This window comes from Aquarana catesbeiana, linkage group LG04 (genome assembly GCF_042186555.1).
Source record: "Aquarana catesbeiana isolate 2022-GZ linkage group LG04, ASM4218655v1, whole genome shotgun sequence".
NCBI classification, from domain to species: domain Eukaryota; kingdom Metazoa; phylum Chordata; class Amphibia; order Anura; family Ranidae; genus Aquarana; species Aquarana catesbeiana.
The window spans coordinates 216,611,879-216,633,997 of NC_133327.1; the positions used below are offsets into that span (position 1 = coordinate 216,611,879).

The 22,119-nt window shown below is 42.7% G+C and overlaps 1 pseudogene; it reads right to left on the bottom strand.

Annotated features, from left to right (window-relative positions):
• Positions 1 to 63: 63 nt before the first annotated feature.
• Positions 64 to 22,119, bottom strand: part of LOC141141219 (transient receptor potential cation channel subfamily V member 5-like) — a 100,952-nt pseudogene continuing 78,896 nt past the window's right edge.

Below are 22,119 nucleotides of genomic sequence, written 5' to 3' on the forward strand. Positions count from 1 at the left end.
AAAATGCTCTGTTACCTAAAGTACCACTTTCCTGGCTCGAAACCTGTGATTTCTCTGGGTACTCTAGTTCAGAGCCATTCCATTGGCTACTAGGAATAGTCTTTTCCAACATGACAACATGTTGTAGCTGAATCCTACAGGAAGACGAGAAAAGGAATATTGTCAAAATTATACTTTATTACAAATAATCTTTTCTTAAATTTATTCTAAAGGCAATTTTTTAAAACATAAAATAAGATGTTGAACAATATTGCAAAGAGTAGTCTCTTACCTCTTCTTTGTCAGTCCCTCACCGGTGCTGTCCCCTCCTTCTTCTGAGTGCCCCTCTCAGCAAGAGGATGTTGCTCTACAGCATCGGTTAGCCACTCTCTCCTCACAAGAGTTTAACTGACAGCAGCAGGAGTCTATGGCTTTACTCACTAGTGCACCAACCACGCTGGTTCAGTGACAGGACTCAAGTGTTTAGGGATGGGGGGGGGGGGGGACAGGTAGTAGCTTTTTTTTTTCTTAAAGTGGAAGTTCACCCTAACGTTTAAATTCTCCCCTGCAATCATTTATGTGAGCTAAGGTCAGCCTTATGCCAGAAAATGGAAAAAAAAAATTTCTACCTTCATTTTGCAGTATCCAGTGCCGTCACACGATTTCAATTCTACTTCCTTCTGAGCCTAAAAGCAACAAGTGGGTGTGGTTACTGAAAGCTAGTGACATCACTTCCAGGGAGGGACAGTGTTCCTGTGTAGCCAGTGGGCGTATACAGGATGGGAGGAGTTGATCATAGGTTGCTGCCCAGTGTTCTCTCATTGTACATCCTAATTCATGAAGAAATAAAAAAAGACCCATCCACACAGGACACGGGGAGGGGAGGTGCAGTGCACATATACATATAGCTGTGCTGGGCTTTGAGTGAAGACTAGTACAGGAGAAGGGCGCTGGACATAGAAATGGGGGAACTGTGTAGCTGGAAGTGCTCTGGGGTCTCAGCTCACAGTCTACAATGATTATAGTACAGGCAACCACACTAAGGCTCCGTTTCCCTAGTGCGTCTTGTCATGCGTCTTTGGACACAGTCGCATGACAAGTCACAGCCCATTGATTTCAATGGCCTCCGTTCCCATCTATGCGACTTTGAAAATCAGTGACTTTGAAAAGGTACCTGCACTGCTTTGATGCGGCTTTTGATGCAACTTTGATCCAGAGAGTGTAAAGTTGGACCAAATCTGCACTCAGAGTCCCATTAAAGTCGCTTCAAAGTCACACTCAAGCCTTCGGCTACATTTCCACTAGTCTGGCGATTTAGAGTGCGGCTTTGAGTGCAGCTTTGATCCAACTTTACACTCTGGATCAAAGTCGCATAAAAGTAGTGCAGACACCTTTTCAAAGTTGCTGATTTTCAAAGTTCCATAGATGGGAATGTTTGCCACTGAAATCAATGGGCTGTGATCCTTTGCGACTTTGTGTCAAAAGTCGCATGACAAGTCATACTAGTGGAAACAGAGCCTTAAACTCATTATTCACATGTAATGAGTGATAGAAATGTATCTGTATCCTTCCAAACTTTCAAAAATGTTCCTTTATACCCTATTTATTTCATATTTCTTCCCCAGCTCCCTCCGCCGTTCACAGCGTTTGGGCGTGTGCCACACCATGCACACGGTGCCCATCACAGTGCCACACCATGCACACGGTGCCCATCAGTGCTCATGACAGTGCCACACCATGCACACAGTGCCCATCAGTAATCATCACAGTGCCCATCCGTGCTCATCACAGTGCCAGACCATGCACACAGTGCCATCGCAGTGCCACACAATGCACACAGTGCCATCACAGTGCCACATCATGCACACAGTGCCATCACAGTGCAACACCATGCACGGTGCCATCACAGTGCCACACCATGCACACAGTGCCATGCAGAAACAACCATGTGGATGTACACTGTAGAAAATAATGTAGCATGTTGCATTGTAATCTATCTTATAGTTTCTAACAAACATAACATACTTCCAAAGCGCTCTCTCTCTCTCTCTCTCTCTCTCTCTCTCATATCATGTTCTGTGAAGGGTAGGAGGGGTGGGGCTGGGCAGGACTAGGCATGCCTGTCTAAGATGACCGACAACTTTTTTCAGGAAGTGAAAGACAGCTTAGCAAATTTAGATAAAGGGAGATAGCGTTGTCGGTGAAGAACAGGAAGAAGCTGATTTGTCTACCTTAAATTAGACTTTTTAAGCTAAACAATCAGCTAGCCAGAAAATGAATAATATCAAAGATAAAGATATTTAACATAGTGGACTGGACTTCCACTTTAATGCATGGAATGTATTAAGGTAAAAGACAGGTTGGGTTTAGACCCACTTGAAAAAGTTGAAAGGAAAGGAATTAGGTTTTATATTATCCAGAAGCCTGTATTTGTTTATTTCATTGTCACTTAGATTATCTACATTTTAAAGGGCCAGACATTTACTAAAACCAAATTCATCCACTAGACAAACTCCTGGAAATAGTAAATCATTGGCTTTGCAAATCATGTCCCACAGGAAAATATTGTGACCTTTTGTAGATAAACCTGCGCATTCATTTTCTTTAATTGCAGCTGGGGAAAGCATTCCATTAGAGCTTTGTGAACTGTTAGACCCCTTTCACACTGGGGCCGTGGCTGTGTTAGCACTAAATCGCCACTTGCTCTAGCGTCACTTTACCACAGTTTAAGCGATGCTTTTGCACCACTTTTCGGCCACTAGCGGGGTGATTTTAACCCGCTTTGAAAGCACTGCCCATTCACTGCAATGGGCAGGGGTGTCTTGGGAGTGCTGTATACAGCACTTCCAACCCGCCCCAAAGATGCAGCTTGCAGGAGTTTTCAGAATGTCCTGCAAGCGCACCGTCCCTGTGTGAAAAGTCACACTTGAATTAATTTTGTGGTATTTGTGGATGAGGATCTTTATCTTCTCAGATGATAAAGCTGCCCATTCATCTTGGCAAAAGCCTCCAGTTCCTGTAAATTCTTGGGCTGTCTTGCATGAACTGCACATTTGAGATCTCCCCAGAGTGGCTCAATGATATTGAGGTCAGGAGACTGAGATGGCCACTCCAGAACCTTCATTTTATTCTGCTGTAGCCAATGACCGGCCGACTTGGCCTTGTGATTTGGATCATTGTCATGTTGGAATATCCAAGTATGTCCCATGTGCAACTTCCTGGCTGATGAATGCAAATGTTCCTCCAGTATTTTTTGATAACATACTGTTTTCATCTTGCTATCAATTTTGACCAAATTTCCTGTGCCTTTTGCAGCTCACACATCCCCAAAACATCAGCGATCCACCTCATTGTTTCACAGTAGGAATAGTGTACCTTTTTCATCATAGGCCTTGTTGACTCCTTTCCAAATGTAGTGTTTATGGTTGTTGCCAAAAAGCTAAATTTTGATCTCATCACTCGAAATGACTTTGTGCCAGAAGGTTTGAGGCTTGTCTCTGTGCTGTTTGGCGTATTGTAAGCGAGATACTTTGTGGCATTTGCGTAGTAATGGCTTTTTTCTGGCGACTTGACCATGCAGCCCATCTTTCTTCAAGTGCCTCCTTATTGTGCATCTTCAAACAGCCACACCATGTATTTTCAGAGAGTACTGTATTTCACCTGAAGTTATTTGTGGTTTATCTTTGCATCCCGAACAATTTTCCTGGCAGTTGTGGCTAAAATTTTAGTTGGTCTACCTGACCATGGTTTGGTTTCAACAGAACCCCTCATTTTACACTTCTTGGTTAGAGTTTGAACACTGCAGATTGGCATTCTCAATTCCTTGGATATCTTTTTATAACCCTTTCTTGTTTTATACAGCTCAACTACCTTTTCGCGCAGATCCTTTGACAATTCTTTTGCTTTCCCCATGACTCGGAATCCAGAAACGTCAGTGCAGCACTGGATGAGAGAAGCAAGGGTCTGTCAGGAGTCCAGAAACTCATTGACCTTTTACACACACACACACACTAATTACAAGCAAACAGATCGCAGGTGAGGATGGTTACCTTTAATAGCCATTCAAACCCCTTTGTGTCAACTTTGCATCTTATCTGGCCAAAATCACCAGGGTATGTAAACTTTTAATCAGGGTCATTTGGGTAGTTTCTGTTGTGATTATAATTTAAAAAGCGTAAACAGAGTTGATTGATACTATGGCTTCAGCTAAACACTAACCATGAGTGAAAGAAAAGTTTGTGTGTTATTATTCATATTCTTTGAACAATGGGCAAAAATTCATAAATTCTGCCAGGGTATGTAATCTTAAGAGCACAACTTTAAATATATATTGCACATATTGGGGTTGATTTGCTAACACTGGAGAGTGCAAAATCTGGTTCAGCTATGCATACAAACCAATCAGCTTCCAGTTTTTTTTTTGTCAAAGCTTAACTGAATAAGCTGAAGATAGAAGCTGATTGGCTACCATTAACAGCTGCACTAGCTTTTGCACTTTCCGGTTTTAGTAAATCAACCCTATTGTATATAGTTATTTTGTTAGGCTTGTTACTTTGGCATTTTGCTTGTTACCTATTCTCTGGTGTGTGGATGTCTTTTGTTTTATTTTTAATAAATTTACTTTACTTTATGTAGTCTGGTCCCATTTTCAAAGTGTAGCCACGCAGTCCTGGCCATCTCTGCTGCAGATTCCTGCTGGTGATCCCTCTAGTGGTGCAGCCTCAAACTCTATTTGCTTTTTCTACTGCATGGCTACACTGTTTGTTCATTTTGCAGTCATCTGAAATAAGTACTCCAAATTCTTTTTCCCCTGTAATGCTGGCCGACACTGTATCTCCAACAGTCTAGTCTTTCAAGGTATTCTTTTGCCTTAGGTGCATTATTATACATTTTGAAACATTGAACTGCAGTTTCCACAGCTTTGACCAATCTTACAGCAATGCTAATCATGTACCATATTGCAGACACCTCCAGGGATATCAACACTATTGCACACCCTTGTGTCACCAGAAAAAAGGACATACCTTACCCACCAAACCATTAGTTATATCACTGACATATAGAATAAATAGAACAGGACCTTGTACAGAGCTCTTTGGTACACCACTAGTGAAGGGTCTCTGTTCCAAAAGAACACCATTTATAACCACACTCTGGTATCCATCTTTTAGCCAACAGCATATACACTGAACCACCCAAGGGTTAAGTCCTAGCTTGTACACCTTTTATTAGATTATTATGTGGAACTGTATCAAATGATTTGCTGTCCACAGCACCATCCTGATCCAAAACATTAGTGTTATCAAAAAATTCTGGCAGTTTAGACTGACATGATCTGCCCTCAGTAAAGCCATGCTGCTTTGGGTCCAGCAAATTGTGTTTTTAAGTGATCAGTTATCTTTCTTTAAGGAGTGATTCCATTAACATGACAACAGATGTTAAACTCACTGGCCTGTAATTGCCAGCTTCTACCTTGCTGCCCTTCTTGTGGATAGGTACAATTTTAGCTTTCCGCTAGTCATTGGGAGCTTCTCCTGTTAGCAAAGATTGTTTAAAAGGTCTGTTAATGATCCAACAACTGTACCTTGAAGTTCACTAAAAACTCTGAAATGAATACCATCAGGACCCCTTGCTATATTAAAGTGTAAACCCACTCTCATCTTTTTTAATAAAAAAGATGCATGCATCCTTACCTTTCAAATATGTCCCCCTTCTTTAGAGACCCTTCTTTGGAGCCCCGTAAAACCCTGGATTCAGTGGATGGGTCTGTTGTACGGAGCTCGGTGGGCGGAGTCATGACATCACCAGACTCCTTGCCCACCTTTACACTCGCGCCTGGCCGGAGTGAAAAGTGCGCGCGCAGGAGAAGAGCGCGCTCATTGCTCCTGTCACTTCATGTGTCACTGTCCAGTGACAGTTGGGATGATCGGTGCGGCGGGGACAGCTGTGAGCATGGATCCCCCTGAATGGCTTTTCCGCTGAAAGCCACGGGAGGGAGAGAAGGAGAAGCGGCTGATCAAATGCCATACAGGGAGACCGGTGCTCACGGCTGTCCCTCCGCTGCACCGATCACCCCTGACTTCCCTTGTCTTCCTCCTCCAGCACCTGACGTGTTCTCTTCCACCACCATCACCTCCCCTTCTTCTCTGGCCCCCCTTCTGTCCTCATCCGCCTGCTGTGTCTTCCTCCTCCACGCTCCCCCTCATCCCCCGAAGCTGGCTCCCCTCCTCTCCCGCGGGCTCTGTCAGGATGGAGAGCGGAGGAGCTGAGCTGAGCCTGTCACTTCTTTTCTCCTCCCGGGTGGAGCAGCTGCACACTGTGTGTGTGTCCTCACCAGCTGCCGCCCCGGGTGTATATTGTGTATATATACCTGAGCCGCCCACCCTGTCCCTGAGCTGGGGGTGTCCTCCGCCGCTGGAGCCCGAGGTGAGCTCTTGCAATGGGGGGGTGTCATGGACACAGCTGTTAGAGATATATATATATCTATTATATATCTGTGTATATAGCTGTGTCCAGCAGCACCCCTCCTCCCCAGTAAATACCTTCAAATTCCAAAGTTTACTATATTGCCTCTCTGAGACATGGGTAACACTTTGCACCTGTCCATGTCCAAAACACCTATCTGCAAATTCCCATTTATCCAACTCATCAACACTTTCTATGCTTTGCAGTAGGAGACAATCACTTCCAGTTTGTTGCACTGTTTTTTGTTTTTTTCCTCAGCTCCCAGAGTATTCACAAAGGTTCTAGCACCTCTTCTTGCCCTTCTAAGAACTTAGAGCATCCAGGTCACAGGTTATCTTGACAATATTCCCCTGGAGGACTACTCTCCCTTTCAGCTATATGCAAACATCCACAGGCAATCCAGATGATCCAGGGTTTTGACTGTGTGATCAATTTCTATTCTCCTCTCCAGCTTTTTCTTCACTTGCAATACTTGGGTCTGATCCTGGACACATCCCAAGCAAAGGTTTTCCTTCCAGAGAAGAAACTGTTTTCTCTCAGAGCTCCTGCTCCGGAACTGAGGTCAAGAAGACATCCCTCGGTGAGATTCTCCATGAGGGTTCCAGGTCGCATGGTATCCTGCTTTTGAGGCTGTTCTATTCAATTTAAATCAAGACCTCTACGGCAGAGCATTTTGTTGGCCTGCAGCAATCCTGCCATTAATCCCAATCTACTCATGCTCCTGTCCAGCCAAGCACGTCAATTCTTAGCTTGGTGGATCTCAAGCTCAACCTCAACAATGGGGGTGTCTTTCCTTCCTTATCAGTGTAAAGTGATAACAACATATACCAGTGGTTCTGCAACACTGGGCCAGGGTGCAACCTGACAATGTCACAGCTGTTCCCTACATCAACCACCAAAGGGGTAAAAGCAGTCATGAAGCCTTGAAGGAAGCAATAAAGCCGGATCATCTCATGGATGAAGACTTGCTGTTCGGCAATCTCTGCTGTCCACATCCCAGGATTGGACAACTTGAAGGTGGATTGCCTCAGCAGTCACTGCCTAGAGCAAGGGAAATGGACCCTTCACCCCAACATCTTCAACTTGATATGTCAGAAATAAAGGGGACCCTGACTGTGGATATCCTGGCCTCTAGAATCAACAACAAGTTACCTCTGTTTGTGGCCAGAATAAAGGATCCTCTAGCACTGGTATCGGATGCCTTGAAAGTCCCTTGGTCTTAGTTTAGGCTACTCTATTTCTTTCCATATCCCGGCATACAATATAGGGCACAGTACACCCTCCCTTCTATTCCTGGGTTATTCTGCATTGCTTGCAAAAAAGCTAAGGACTCATAAAGTGGAGTAAGGTTATAGGGAAGGTCTCAAAAGCTTTGCCAGTGTCCAGTGCCCAGGGTCTAGAAATACACAGCCTATGTAATGTATTATGCTCCAAGATGTGGGATTTAATGGTAAATCAAAATTCCTCTTATTGTGTTGCGTTCTCTGTCACCTTTAAAGAGATTTCCCATGACTTTCTGTCTCTCTGATAATTATCACTGTGACAGGAAGTGCATTGAAATCTGGGGACACAGCAAAAAGCGTGACTAAAGCTCTATCCTTTCCACAGTGTATTCAAAACTAAAAATAGTCTGGAGTTTTGCAGTAACATTCCAGTATGTTTGTTTTGGGGTTTTTTGCAAAAAGGGAAACAGCCACATATAAACTACATGCATGTTTCATGGGCTTTAATGTGTGTATGACTAAAACATGTCTTTAATAATACCATTTCCTTTAATTTCACACTTTGGTAAATCTAATTTACATATCTGCAAAAAATGTAGCTATTACATTGCTTATCGTTCTGGCATAATAGGCAATTGCCAACCAATTGGGAAACATGTCTGAGCAAGAAAACCATATACCTGCTACAAATACAAAGAGGTCAGTAAGCAAGATCACCCAGAAGCTAATAAGGTCATCCGTTATCATCTACAAGATAAATATACATAAATGTTCTTATCTGTTATTTGCTCACCTATAAGGAAAGCGCTATTTAGTCTGCTTTGTGTGTGATTTAGACTTCCAGTAATTTAAAATATAATTTTGGATTCCTTAGCATAAACCCAATCTTTGCTTATATAGAAATAATTTTTAAAGTGAATTTAACCCAAAAACAAAAATATAATATATTGCAGCTTACTAGTGCTTTGAGATGATTGCTACATTTGTTTTAGTTTTTCAGGGTTACAGCATTTTCAACAAGCACTGAAAATACCTGTTGATCATACCAGAATGCAGTGTCCTTGTCACTTCCTGTAAGCCCAAAGGAAGCAACAAAACACCTTATCTTTATTAAAGCGGGAGTCCGGCGACCAATCTTCTTTTTTTTTTTTTTTTTTTTTTAGGTCATTGAGACACTTTGCTAATCCCAAAATAATACTCACAGTTTGGGTGTAATATTTCCGCCTCTGTCTGTTTTCGTACTGAAGAATAACTTAAAATATGTGATGCTGGCTGTTTCCATCTTGCTTGTGGGCATGTGAAGCCCACAAGCATTGATTTCCGGGATGCGGTGAATGCTGTTCATTCACAGCTTGTTCATGCGCATGATCATTGTTTCCGCACTGAATCTTGGGAAGCCTGACACTAAGCTCCCAGGAGAGTGCGGCGCCGGGGAAAGGCAATAAACCCACCTACTCCCATGGGAGGAGAGACAGGAAGTGCCACAATAAAGTACAATATAAAGGTAATTACAGCGATAAAAAAAATTTTCGTGCGGCATTTGAACATCTATGCAATTAACTGAAGGGGGTAAGATTAAGTTAAAAATTTGAGTGGAACCCCGCTTTAAGGAAATTACTAATCTCATCAATCCACCATGTAATAGACATAAGCAAAGTCAGATTCGTTTGAAGTCCAGCCTCTGTGACAACCACGGCTTCCTCCATAGATACAATGCAGAAATCAGTGTTGACATGAAGGGACAGGAAGTGCAATATTTGCAAAATTACTAGGTCAAAATAACAGAAAAAGGCCTGAAAAAATAAATCTAACACAGCCACCTCATCTAAAGACTAGTGTGCTGTAATAAATTACATTTTTGGTTCTGTGTTAGATATGCTTTAAATTCTAGAAATGTATGTCCACCCAGTTTACCATAATCTGAATGTTATGGAATCAAACTAAATGAAATGCAGCTAGTCTGCAATACTTTTGTTTAGATGTGTAAGATCCTGGGACCAGATAATTGTGGCAACAAAAAGTCAAGCATCCAATGTATGGAGTGTTTAGCAGTTAAAGGAAAACCATGAATTAATAAAGTCCCTTTTCTTTCCCATTACCACATGGCTATATTTTCACTCACTTAAACTATGTTTAAAGTGTCAATATATCCAGACTATAAAAAACTTGCATTACATGTTGAATGAATTATGGCACTTCTCTGTTTAGTATCACGTTACCTTTTTACTTTATAGTTCATTTCCAGCATACCACCCCTCCACCCAATCAATATTTAAAAAAAAAAATCCTCAAATACATTTCATTAATTGAAAAAGTGTAAAAAATACAGATGTTCTCTAGCTAGTCAATTGATGTCATAAATCCTTCATCTTCAGCTCTGGTAGTTGGTCGTTTTGCAGCACAGAATGGCACGCACAATGTCCAGACCAGCATGATGCATCCCCAGAGGATGTGTCTATGAGAGTATGGACCCACTAGAAGCTGATTGAATGATGCTGGGCATCATTCAACCCAGAAGGGGCATTCCATGTACTGGAGAAGAGGACTTTCGGTGAGGGACAACACCAGAGTTGAGGTGAGCATTGTTTTTTCATTGCTGGGCAAAAGACTGGGTAAAAGACTTTTAATGACTGCCAGGAATTTTGATATGACTGGAGCATACTGGGTCTTTAAAAGGTTGTACAACTGACACAAATTCACAATTTGTATTTCCCAATGAAAAAAACACCAACTGTCAATCCTAAAGGTAGCCTGCTGAGAAAATATCCACCAAGTGTCTGGTGACTTACCGGCTTGACCCTTTGCAACTACCATGAGGAAAGGCAGTGTTTTTTTATGTCATCAAATTTTAGAATATTTTATGGTACTTTCAATTTATTTTTGAAAGTGAAGGTAAGATAGTCAGCAGCTAACTGCACACAATAAGGTGGCAGAAGGTAGAATACCATCTGGCAGGTAGTCCATGTCTCCTATATGAGCTTAAAAGTACAGCTTTCATGACTTGCTGCTGATTGACTGGGAGAAAATAGTCTGGTCAGATGTAACCAAAATTGAACTCTTTGGATGCCATAATACACACCATCTTTGGAGGTCAAATGTCACTGCAAATCGCCCCAAAAACCCCATACCAACAGTGAAGTTTGAAGGTGCGAACATCATGATGTGGGGCTGTTTTTCAGCATACGGTACTTGCAAAATTCATGTCATTGAAGGAAGGATGAATGGAAAAATGTACCAAGACATTCTTTATAAAAATCTGCTGCCATCTACCAGGATGATGATGAAACAAGGGTGGACTTTTTTTAGTAAGGCAATGATCCCAAACACAAAGGAAAGGAAACTCTCAATTGGTTTCAATGAAAGAACATAAAGCAGCTAGAATGGCCAAGCCAGCAGACTAGAATCCAATAGAAAATCTATGGAAAGAACCAAAATCAGAGTTCATTGAATAGGCCCAAAAACCTTCAAGATTTGAAGACTGTGTGGAAGAATGGACCAAAATCACACCTTAGTAATGCATGCGACCAGTTTCTACATACAGGAGGCATCTTAAAGCTGTCATTACCAACAAAGGATTTTGTACCCAGTATTAAATACATTTCAGTTTGTATGTTCAATACTTTTTCCCTGTGTCATTCCATTTTATTATATGTAACTTAATTTCTGAACGTATTTGTTTTGGTTTCTTTGTAAGTATGGATTCCATGGGTTGTTACCAACATGTGAAAATTTCATCTCAATAGCACCTTTAGAAATATATTTACCTAGAAAAATGGTGACGTTTTCAATACTTTTTTTACCTGCTGTTTTATTGATAGCACTGGTGCTTTTGAGCTCTATGTACTCTGCATCTTTGCATATTCATTAATTATTATGGTGATGTAGGAGTGTCCAGTATAAACACTCTAGCCTCAGTGCCAGATTTTTAACCCAATATGCTACTTCTCCCTCTGTAAATGCCATCAGATTTTTGTTTTCTTTCTTATCTCCAAAGCAAGTGGAAATCCTCTCCTTAGCCTATAGGACACTGTATGAGGAGCAACAAAGCTTAATGTATCATGGAATTAATATAATGGATTAAAGTGGGTGTGCTGGGTCTAATACTCCAGATTGAGGTCACCCATTAGATGCCATTTCTCAAGAGCACTGTGCCTATATGTAGGCCCCTCGTAAATGCAAGCAGTGCAACAGACATTGAGTAGTAGGCTTATCAGTGGTGACAGCGTAACCAGCGCTAAAGTTGGGTGACAACACTGCAAATAATTCACTACAGGCTGTTCCGTGCTAAATAGGAGGAAGGTGGATTCACTGACAGGACCACCTGAACAGAACAGGTAACCATTGTGGGCTTGATCCCGAGCCGGGCTGTGTGCATCCACTGACGCACAGCTTTGGTAGGCCTCACCCCCCACTCCCTCAGGATCTGATTGACAGCAGCAGGAACCAATGGCTCCCAATGCCTCAGCAAGGCCTGTAGGAGCAGGCAGAGGGGAGAGAGCCGCTACAGACAGGCACAGAGCTTGACCGAGTGAGAACCCAGATAAGTAGTTGGATGAGGGGACGATATTATCACTGGGAATGCATTAAGGTAAAAAATGTCTAGCCTTTAGAATAACATTAATTAGTATTTATACTGTTGGGTCTCTGAAATATAAACACAGCAAATTATACTAAGGAAAAAAATTGTTATATCCATACTCAATTCTCTGCATTGCCAGCTGTGCCATAGTAGCAGAACTGTTAATATTACCTAACTACAATGTAAAAATTTTGATTCATTGTATGTTGCTTACACCATTGCAACCTGAGTTGATGTTTAGGTGACTCTGTAATATGTAATATCTGGCAATATAGTATATCAAATATATAGAGAAAAGTCTATTTTAATGACTAAGATGAAATGCTAACTGTAGTTCCAAAGAAACACACAGGCTTGGAATAGTTACAACAATTACTACATTATAGCTGATATAATTAGGTAATACATTACCGAGCTTAGTACATAATAACAGGTGCAGATCATTGTTTCCATCTGCTCTACCAGCAAGGGGGACATAATAAATGACAGCTGGTCTATAATAAAGCTGAACTATGGTTGGTTATAAAAATATATATATGTGCGGCAGCACTTCATTATAATTGCATCTGCAGTTACAATTTTCTCTTAATCCCCCTGCGAAGTGCGATAAATACCTGTGGAGACTGACAGTAAGGTCCACCTAATGCAGCTTCCTGTGATGGTGTGACAATGGTGCTGCAGTGCTCCTGAATTCAGAGTAGAATTTACACTATCATGTAGTTTGAGCCTGATTGCATTACAGTGAGAGGAATAAATGTCCAGGGGGAGCTCTGTTGACATTGTCACTACTAACTCGGGAAGCCTGGAGCTTGGCACTCACCACCTGGATGCATCTAGACCTACCCACTGCTTTCTGGATTTACAATACTGCTGTCTTCTTCTAAAACCATCCTAATGTGCGCTGTAGTGTCTGGGAATGGGAGCATATTAGACACAAATAAAAGAGGAAAACCAGAAATGTTTTGTTTACTTTATGAGGCTTGTGCATCACATAGTAACTTTAGCTGTACCTTAAAGTGATTGTAAAGTCTTTTTTTTTTAAATAACAAACATGTTATGCTTACCTGCCCTTTGCAGTGGTTTTGCACAATGTAGCCCAGATCCTCCTCTTCTCGGGTCCCTCTCCCTTGCTCCTGTCAAGTGCCCCCACAGCAAGCAGCTTACTATGGGGGCAACTGAGCCGAGCTGCAGCTCCGTGTGTCCATTCATTCCTTCATCCAATGGCACCGCTGCTGTGTCTCAGCCAATCAGGAGGGAGAGTCCCGGATGGCTGAGGAACTCGTGGACATCGCTGGATAGAGATGGGGCTCAGGTAAATATTAGGGGGGCTGCTGCACACTGAAGGATTTTATCTAAATGCATAGAATTCATTAAGATAAAAAAAACCTTCTGCCTTTACAACCACTTTAAAGAACAATAATAATTCCTGTGTCAGCTAATAACAACACAGGGGAAAAATGTAAAAAAAGATTTTATAAATCAGTATATACACAAGGCTCCCCAGCTTTTATCCCAGCAAACAGGACCTAATTAAAGTGTGTTAAACCCTAACAAGGAACTTCTGGTATTTGCTCCCTTTATGGTCCATTAAATATACCACTGAAAAGTATTGTTATATATGTTCTATATACCTGTTGACAATTTTGGTTTGCCATGACTTCATAGTGGATCCAGCATGTTCAAAGTTTGTGGTCCCAGGGCAAATTGCCAGACCAAATTCTTTGCAACTATAGGGCCCCTTGGACAAGGGCGTCAAAATTTACTAATGTTTACTCAGGAACTTGTAACGCCCATGTGCAAGGGGACAAAAACTGTGTGTAAAGATCTGAGTAATGTTGAGCATAGGTGAGTAAAGGTGCGTAAGCGTATAGTCCAGGGGTCTCCAAACTGCGGCACGTTGCTTGCCTTTATTCAGCACTTGGGGCGCTATTCCTTCAATTGACATCAACAATGGAGAATCATTCTTGTTGCTGATACCAACAATGGGGCACTATTCCTTCCATTGACACCAACGATGGAATCATTCTTGTTGCTGATACCAACAATGGGGCACTATTCCTCCAATTGACACCATCAAAAGGGTACAATTCCTTCCATTGACACCAATGATGGGGCACTAGTCCTCCTACTGACACCAAAGATATGGTATTGTTTACTCCCACTGGACACCTGGACATTTTGTACTCCCAATGGCCCTAGTCCAGCCCCCCTAAAGTCTGAAGGACAGTAAACTGGCCCTTTGATTTAGAAAGTTTAGAGACCCTTGGTATAGACGAGTAAAAATCTTGTTTATTGCCAGTATTGTACGGACGAGTAAACACATGTATGCAAGTGAATTACTGCATTAAAATGAAACATTTTCTATTTTTGTTTTAATGCTCTGTACTCAACGCTGTATTACTGATCTTTATTCAGCTGTGTGCATTGTTCCATAAACAGCAATGCATCTCATTTCATATCAGTAAAATTTTTTACTCCCATGTGCAAGGGGCCTAATCCACCACTGCCTTTGAACTGAGGTCTGCGGAGTTACAATGGCCAATAATTGCAGGTTTTATGTGCTAACCCCTTCACTATAAAAGGATGATTTCCTAGCAGCAGTTTGTCACTTTGTTTAGGGAACGTTAGTTGTTGTAAGGTGCTATAATCTGCTATAATGCACTAAATGTCTGTAGATTGCAGTGTGTTCACACTTCAGAAACCCAACAGTCCTTATAAGTACTTGACCTCTGGAAAGTTTTACCCCCTATATGAGCAGACCATTTTTTGCTATTCACACTGTGCTATTTTAACTGCCAATTGCGTCGTCATGCAACACTGTACGCAAATGAAATTTATATAATTTTTGTTTCACACAAATAGAGCTTTCTTTTGGTGATATTTGATCACCACTGGGGTTTTTTATCTTTTGCTATATAAATGAAAAAAGAGCGAAAATGTAAAAAACAAAAACAATATTTTCTAATTTCTGTTAAAATCATATCCAATAAAATCAAATTTCTCCTTGAATTTAGGCTAAAATGTATTCTGCTACATGTCTTTGGTAAACAAAATCCCAATAAGTGTATACTAATTGGTTTGTGTGAAAGTTATATCATCTACAAACTATGGTATATATATTTGAAAATTGATCAATCCTGATGTACTGACAGCCTATTTAATTTCTTAAGGTCCCTCAAATGTCATACAAATCCCCCCAAATGACTCCATTTTGGAAAGTACACAGTCTGAGGTATTAACTAGGAGTCATAGCGATTTTTTTAACTTTGCAATTTTTTGGAAAATGAAATATTTAACTTATGAAGTGCTCTTCAGCTGACTTTGCTTTAAAAGCATTATTAATTTCTATATGTTCTAAGGTTGGTACTTCCAACTCCCATGGCTACACTTCAGAAGGGTGCCTTATGTTTGCAAATGTACGTGAGAGAGATCTTGGTCACTATCAAAATGTTACACATTGATATGACCTAATTTTCTATTTTGGAATTCAATATTATTGCTGTTTCATTCTGCTGTATTTTTTTTTTCATCTGCCATTGTGCTTATAGGCCTCTGCTATGAAATTGTCAGTAGTATTATGAAGAACTATTTCCCCACAGTCACAAATCAGATTCATGCAGTTCAATTCAGACTGAATTTGATTTGTGCCCATGGGAATCATCTTCTATATTAATGTAGAAACTTTGATAAATCAAGTCCCATGTTTTGTTGAAGCAGAATGAGGTTGCCAGTCTATACTTAAATTAAACGCATATGAAGGGAAATGTGTAAGTTGCTGATCAATTTCCAAATATGCTACCTGTTTTATTGCTTGATTTGCATAGTTGTTTCTGTTTGGGACTCAGATAACCATCAATCAGGGCCCTTTTACATTTGTGTGATCCGATGATGTGTAGTAAGGCACAGTCATTGTTACCACAATACATAGGTCTGAAAGGGGCCTTAGTAATACAGACAGGCAACAAACATTTTCAGAAGGAGAGGTCAGCATTGGCAGCCCACCTATTTAGCTCAGGACTGCTTTTTTGTTTAAACTCAATCGAAATTATCCACTGGACCTAACCCCCAGAAAGAAAATTGCGCATAGATTAAGGAAACTTACATTTAGACAAATACTTTTTCTGACTGACTACTGTGCCCAAAGAGTGCGCAGCATTTACTTCACATGGCTTTTGTCTCTTTGTAGAGTATATTCTCCCTTTCATGTGCAGAATTCAGCCATAGGGAAAAAATGGCAATTCTTGGATCCATGTGCCAAGGTCAGCTATTATTCACTATAGCTGGATCTCAGGCATGTGTAAGTTGCTGGACGGCAGCCTGCAGGACCCACATGAAGTAAACACTGCCCAGCCATTGGACAAGTCAGACAGTAAGAAAAAATCTGCATCTGAGGTTTGTTTATCTATATACTGTGCACAATGAAGGTTTTTAAGAATCAGTAGTAAGACATCAAAATAGACTTAAATAAACATATTTTATCATTACATCTGTTCATATATATATATATATATATATATATATATATATATATATATATATATACTGTACATGTTTTGTGTTATGCGGTCCAAATCACAAACAGTACATATCTCAATTACAAGAATTATAATGCCTCCCAGAATCCCAATTATTTCTCCAGATAAGCAAATATAATCATACTTAGTTTCGTAAGAATCCTAAAACAGTTACATCAGTAATGACTTTTTTTAAAATAACTATATTGTTATTTGTTTGTGCTTCTTGTCGACCCTATTAAAAAATCTGGGTAAGTCCATTTTTGTTATTCTGCCTGATCTACCAGCAAAAGTGTGTCCTTTCAGAAAATCGAAGGAACCACAATTGCCTTTTCCAGAATAGAACATTTGTACAACAAATTCAAAAATTTGGGAACTTCATTCATAGTTAGCTTTTCCTGCCCCGACTGTGGGCTGCAGTCCTTGCAATAGCTGAGAGACCAGATTTGCTGAGTGAAAGATCACTGGTTTTGTTTTAGTTGCCAGAATAAAATATAGTGCCTTGAAAAAGTATTCACACCCCTTGAAATTTTCCACATGTTGTCATGTTACAACCAAAAACGTAAATTTATTTTATTTGGATTTTATGTGATAGACCAACACACAGTGGCACATAATTGTGAAGTGGAAGGAAAAATGATAAATAGTTTTACATTTTTTTTTACAAATAAATATCTAAAAAGTGTGGCGTGCATTTGTATTCAGCCCCCTTTACTCTGATACCCCTAACTAAAATCTAGTGGAACCAATTGCCTTCAGAAGTCACCTAATTAGTAAATAGAGTCCACCTGTGTGTAATTTAGTCTCAGTATAAATACAGCTGTTCTCTGAAGCCCTCAGATGTTTGTTAGAGAACCTTAGTGAACAAACAGCATCATGGAGGCCAAGGAACACACCAGCCGGGGGCGTGTCCAGAATGGCACTGGGAGCAGACGTATGTGTCTGAGCTCCCTAGGACCGGCGCTATAACCCTGCTTTTATCGGGTGCGGACCCACCTAAAAAGACGCTCCTGTGTCCCCTCAGCTTCGGCAGCCTCTCCGGGGCATGCACAACAGGAAATCCCAGCCAATATCCTGGAAAAAGGCCGCAAAGCCGGACATCACGGGCAAGGCTGTAGCCGCGGCCTCGCCTAAACATCCTGCCCGGATGGTGAACCAGGCCGAGGACCCCGAATGGCTGCCTGCTACTGCGGGTGATTTTAAAGCGGTCATGCAGGCTATATCTACCCTGACCGATAAGGTAGACCATATACAGGCCAATGTGGAGTTTATAAGGAAGGACTTTGATACATTCCGTGGCCAAATGACTGAAGTGAAGCAAAGGCTCTCTCAGACCGAAGACACAGTACGTGACCATGGGGCTGACCTCCATACACTAAAGACCAAGGTTAAGGTGCTAGAGGCCCGGGCAGAAGACGCAGAAAATCGCAACAGAAGAAATAACTTGCGTATTCTGTGGCACCCTAAAGGGGCTAAGGGTGCAGACCCCACTGCCTTTGCTGAATGTTTATTGCAACAATTACTCGCCTCAGCATGTTTTTCTCCATTTTTTACTGTTGAGAGGGCTCATCGCATACCCTCCACTAGGGGGCCCCAGGGAGCACCGCCTCCACTTTAATTTTCAAGCTGCTTCACTTCCGGGATAGGGATACAGTAATGAAGGAAGCTAGAGCCCAAGGTGAACTCCGCTTTGAAAATGCCAAACTCCTGATCTTCCCGGACTATTCGTTGGAGACCCAGAAGCAGTGCAAATCCTATGATGCAGTAAGAGCCAGGCTTCGCTCCAAACACATCAAGTACAGTATGCTGCTCCCGGCCAGGTTGCGGGTGGAAGATGGAGAATCTGTTCGGTTTTTCACATCGGCAGAGGAGGCCTCCATGTGGATCGACATACTGCCGCGCAGGTAAGTACTAAACTTGTTTACCTGCTCATACAGACCAAATTCACCTGCTGCCTTATGCATGTGCCTTTTTTGTATACACTGACCTGGGTCTACCTCCTGGATCCTAACAGCTCCCTCACATCAGTATACATTCATCTATTTGCTGGACTGTGGATGCCATTCCGCACACGTTTCCCCATTGCAGGCATGTTTGCCTTTGTTCCGAGTTGGGATCCTAAGCCTCCCCAAAGCTGGGGTCGGGGTTGGTGGGGTGGGGGGATTGGTTGGGACTGTTCTGTTATGTTTTGTTTTTTCATTATACTTTCACAAGCAATGTTTTAATATATGCCATGGGATACTTGGGATGCCATGTCCTGATTTGTGCGGTGGTCCGGATTCAGCTCCTGGGCCCAGTGGTCGTGTTCAAGCTTAATGTAGTGCCACAGGGCGAATATGGCTAAGTGCAATATAATTTCATGGAACACTAGGGGTCTAAACTCCTCTATGAAGAGGTCTATGGTGTTTCAGTCCCTCAATACATTACTTACCGTCCCCAGATCTGCATCCTACAGAAGACTCACCTAACAGGCAGCAAACTTCTTAGGAGGCCCTGGGTGGGACATCAGTACCACTCCACCTGTACTAATCACTCCAGAGGGGTTAACATTTGAAGTTGCTTGCATGGGCGGATGCCTCCAACTTGACTGATGTGTGGAGGTGGCGTTATCCTTATCAGCGAGCCTACACAGGTCACTCAGCCTCATACAAAACCTTCTCAAGCATAGACCTGGCCTATGCTGGGGGGGTCTGTCCTTTCTAGGGTTTGGGACATATCCATCCTCCCCCGAGGCATATCGGATCATGCTCCTCTTGCATTAAAGCTGAGCGTGTCCATGGCACCGGGGGAGAGCCTGTGGAGACTGTCCAGGTTTTGGCTGTCTGGCTCTAGGGTCTCTGAGCCATATAGATCTGAGGTGATACAATACTGGCAGGACCTTGACCATTCTATACCCTTGACCACATCCTGGGATGCATTCAAGGCCTTCTCTAGGGGCAGTCTGCAGGCACATTTACGTAGGATCCGAAAGGATATGAGAGAGGACATACTGAGGGCTGAGACAAAGGTGACTACACTTGAGACAGAGTACTCCACTACTAGGGATCCCAGGGCATATTCTGAGTTTCAGGTGGCATTAAGGGATGTCCTCCTGCTCCGAACATCCACTACAAAAACTACATTTTTACACCAATCCCAACGCATATTTGAACATGGAGAGAAGACATGTAGTATGCTGGCATGGCTGGCGAGGGAGAGCTCCTCACCTGTGACTATCTCAGCTATAGCTGACTCTGACGGGTTGTTGCTGACTGACCCTTCGTCCATTAATGGCCGATTTGCATCATTCTATCAGGAGCTGTACAGTTCCCAGATGACGTGTACAGACGAGGAGCTCACAGCATACCTGGAGTAGATAGAGCTACCTTGCTTGACAACCACCTACAGGGATGCACTAGATGCGCCTATTACGGTAGAAGAGATTCAGCGGGCGGTGGCCTCCCTGCAAAATGGTAAAACGCTGGGCCCAGACGGCATCCTTGCGGAACTCTTTAAAACATATGTGGAGGAACTACTCCCCACATTTAAGCTCATGCTCCAAACGGCTGTGGAGGAGGATTGTCTCCCCCCGACTATGGCCGAAGCAGTTATTGTAGTCATTCTCAAGCCAGGCAAGGCCCCAGAGCAGTGCTCTTCATACCGACCAATATCCCTCCTAAATGTTGATGCCAAGCTATTGGCCAAGGTATTGGACGGACGCTTGAATGCTGTGATTACTGCCTTGGTACATGTAGATCAATCCGGATTTATGCCGGGACAGGGAACTGATATTATTATCCGGTGGCTCCTTACACATCTTTCCAGGGTGGACGGGGACGGTCCAGAGGTGGTGGCCTCCTTAGATGCTGAGAAAGCTTTTGACTCGACAGAGTGAAGCTACTTCTGGGCCATCCTACATAAATTTGGGTTTGGCCCTCAGTTTATCACAACCCCACGGCATGTATTCACACGAATAACTCACTGTCACCTCCATTTCCCCTGACCAGAGGCACTAGACGGGGTGCCCGCTCTCCCCCGGCTTGTTTGCGCTAGCCATGGAACCCATGGCGGCCCGCATTAGAGATGCCCCCTCCATTGAGGGCATTCGGGTGGGAGTGATCACAGACAATATTTCCTTATATGCTGATGACCACCCTCCTATTCCTCAAAGACATCTCCTCCCTCCCACCAGCCCTCCACATTGTGGATGTGTTCGGCTCATTTTCTGGCATAAGGATCAACTGAGGTAAGTCTCTCCTCTTCTTACTTCATGCGTCGGGACATCACCCTCCAACCGGTACCCCGTTAAATTGGACTTCAGAATTCAAATACCTAGGGGTGCTGATTAGAGCTCCTTTGTCCTCATACATAGAACTGAATCTCATGCCACTACTAAAGACCCTTTCACAGAAATGCATGACCTGGAGATCTTTTCCTGTTTCACCAGTGGGTAGGGTGAACTTGGTTAAGATGATATACTTGCCTAAATCCCTATACTTTTCACCCCACTAGTGCCCCCAGCTTCATTCTTTGCCAAACTAAAAGGTACCATATCCTCATTTGTGTGGAATGGCAGGCCCCCACATTTGGCCATTTCCACCCTACAACTCCCCATTGCTCAGGGGGGCCTATCCCTACCAGACTTTCAGGTGTGTTTTTGGGCTGGCGGTTCTGGTGATGGTCGGGTGGTGGTTCTCTCAGCCCAAAGACAACCCATCGGTAACCCTTGAAGCGGCGATTATGGGATCATACTCCTCTCTCAGCAATCTGGTGTTAAGAGGACCAAGATCTCACCCCAGCTTCACAGAACTCATGCGAACAACAATCTCGGTATGGCGCAGGGTTGGAACGCGAACTGGCTCCCCTGGGATGTACTCCCCTCACCTCCCCTTTTGGGGTAATCCCAACCTCCCACACCTGAACAAGGTCCCAGACCCTCAGGTTTGGGCAAGGAAGGGAATAGTGAACACATAGTCACTAGCGGTAAATTGCGATCGTTCCCCAACCTCAGCTGCCGGGTTGGATACTATTTCGATTTTATCAACTCCGCCACACATACAATAAGCAATTCCCACCTTTTATTACCCTGGAATAGGACTCCATAGAGGGATTACTTGCTGCCAGATTTATAGATAAACCCTTATCCTCCCTATACTTCCGTCTGTCCATAGCCCCCCCAAAAAACTGGGGAAGACTTTGGACAAATGGAGAGGGGACATTCCTGACCTGACAGAGGAGGATTGGGATGCTTGCCTATCCTCCTTTGTGACCAGCATGATCTCAGCCAAGGACCGCTTCATGCAAGTTAAGTTCCTCCATATTACACTCCGAAACGACTGACACTCATGAATCCTGAGACCCCAGTGCATTGCCCTAGATG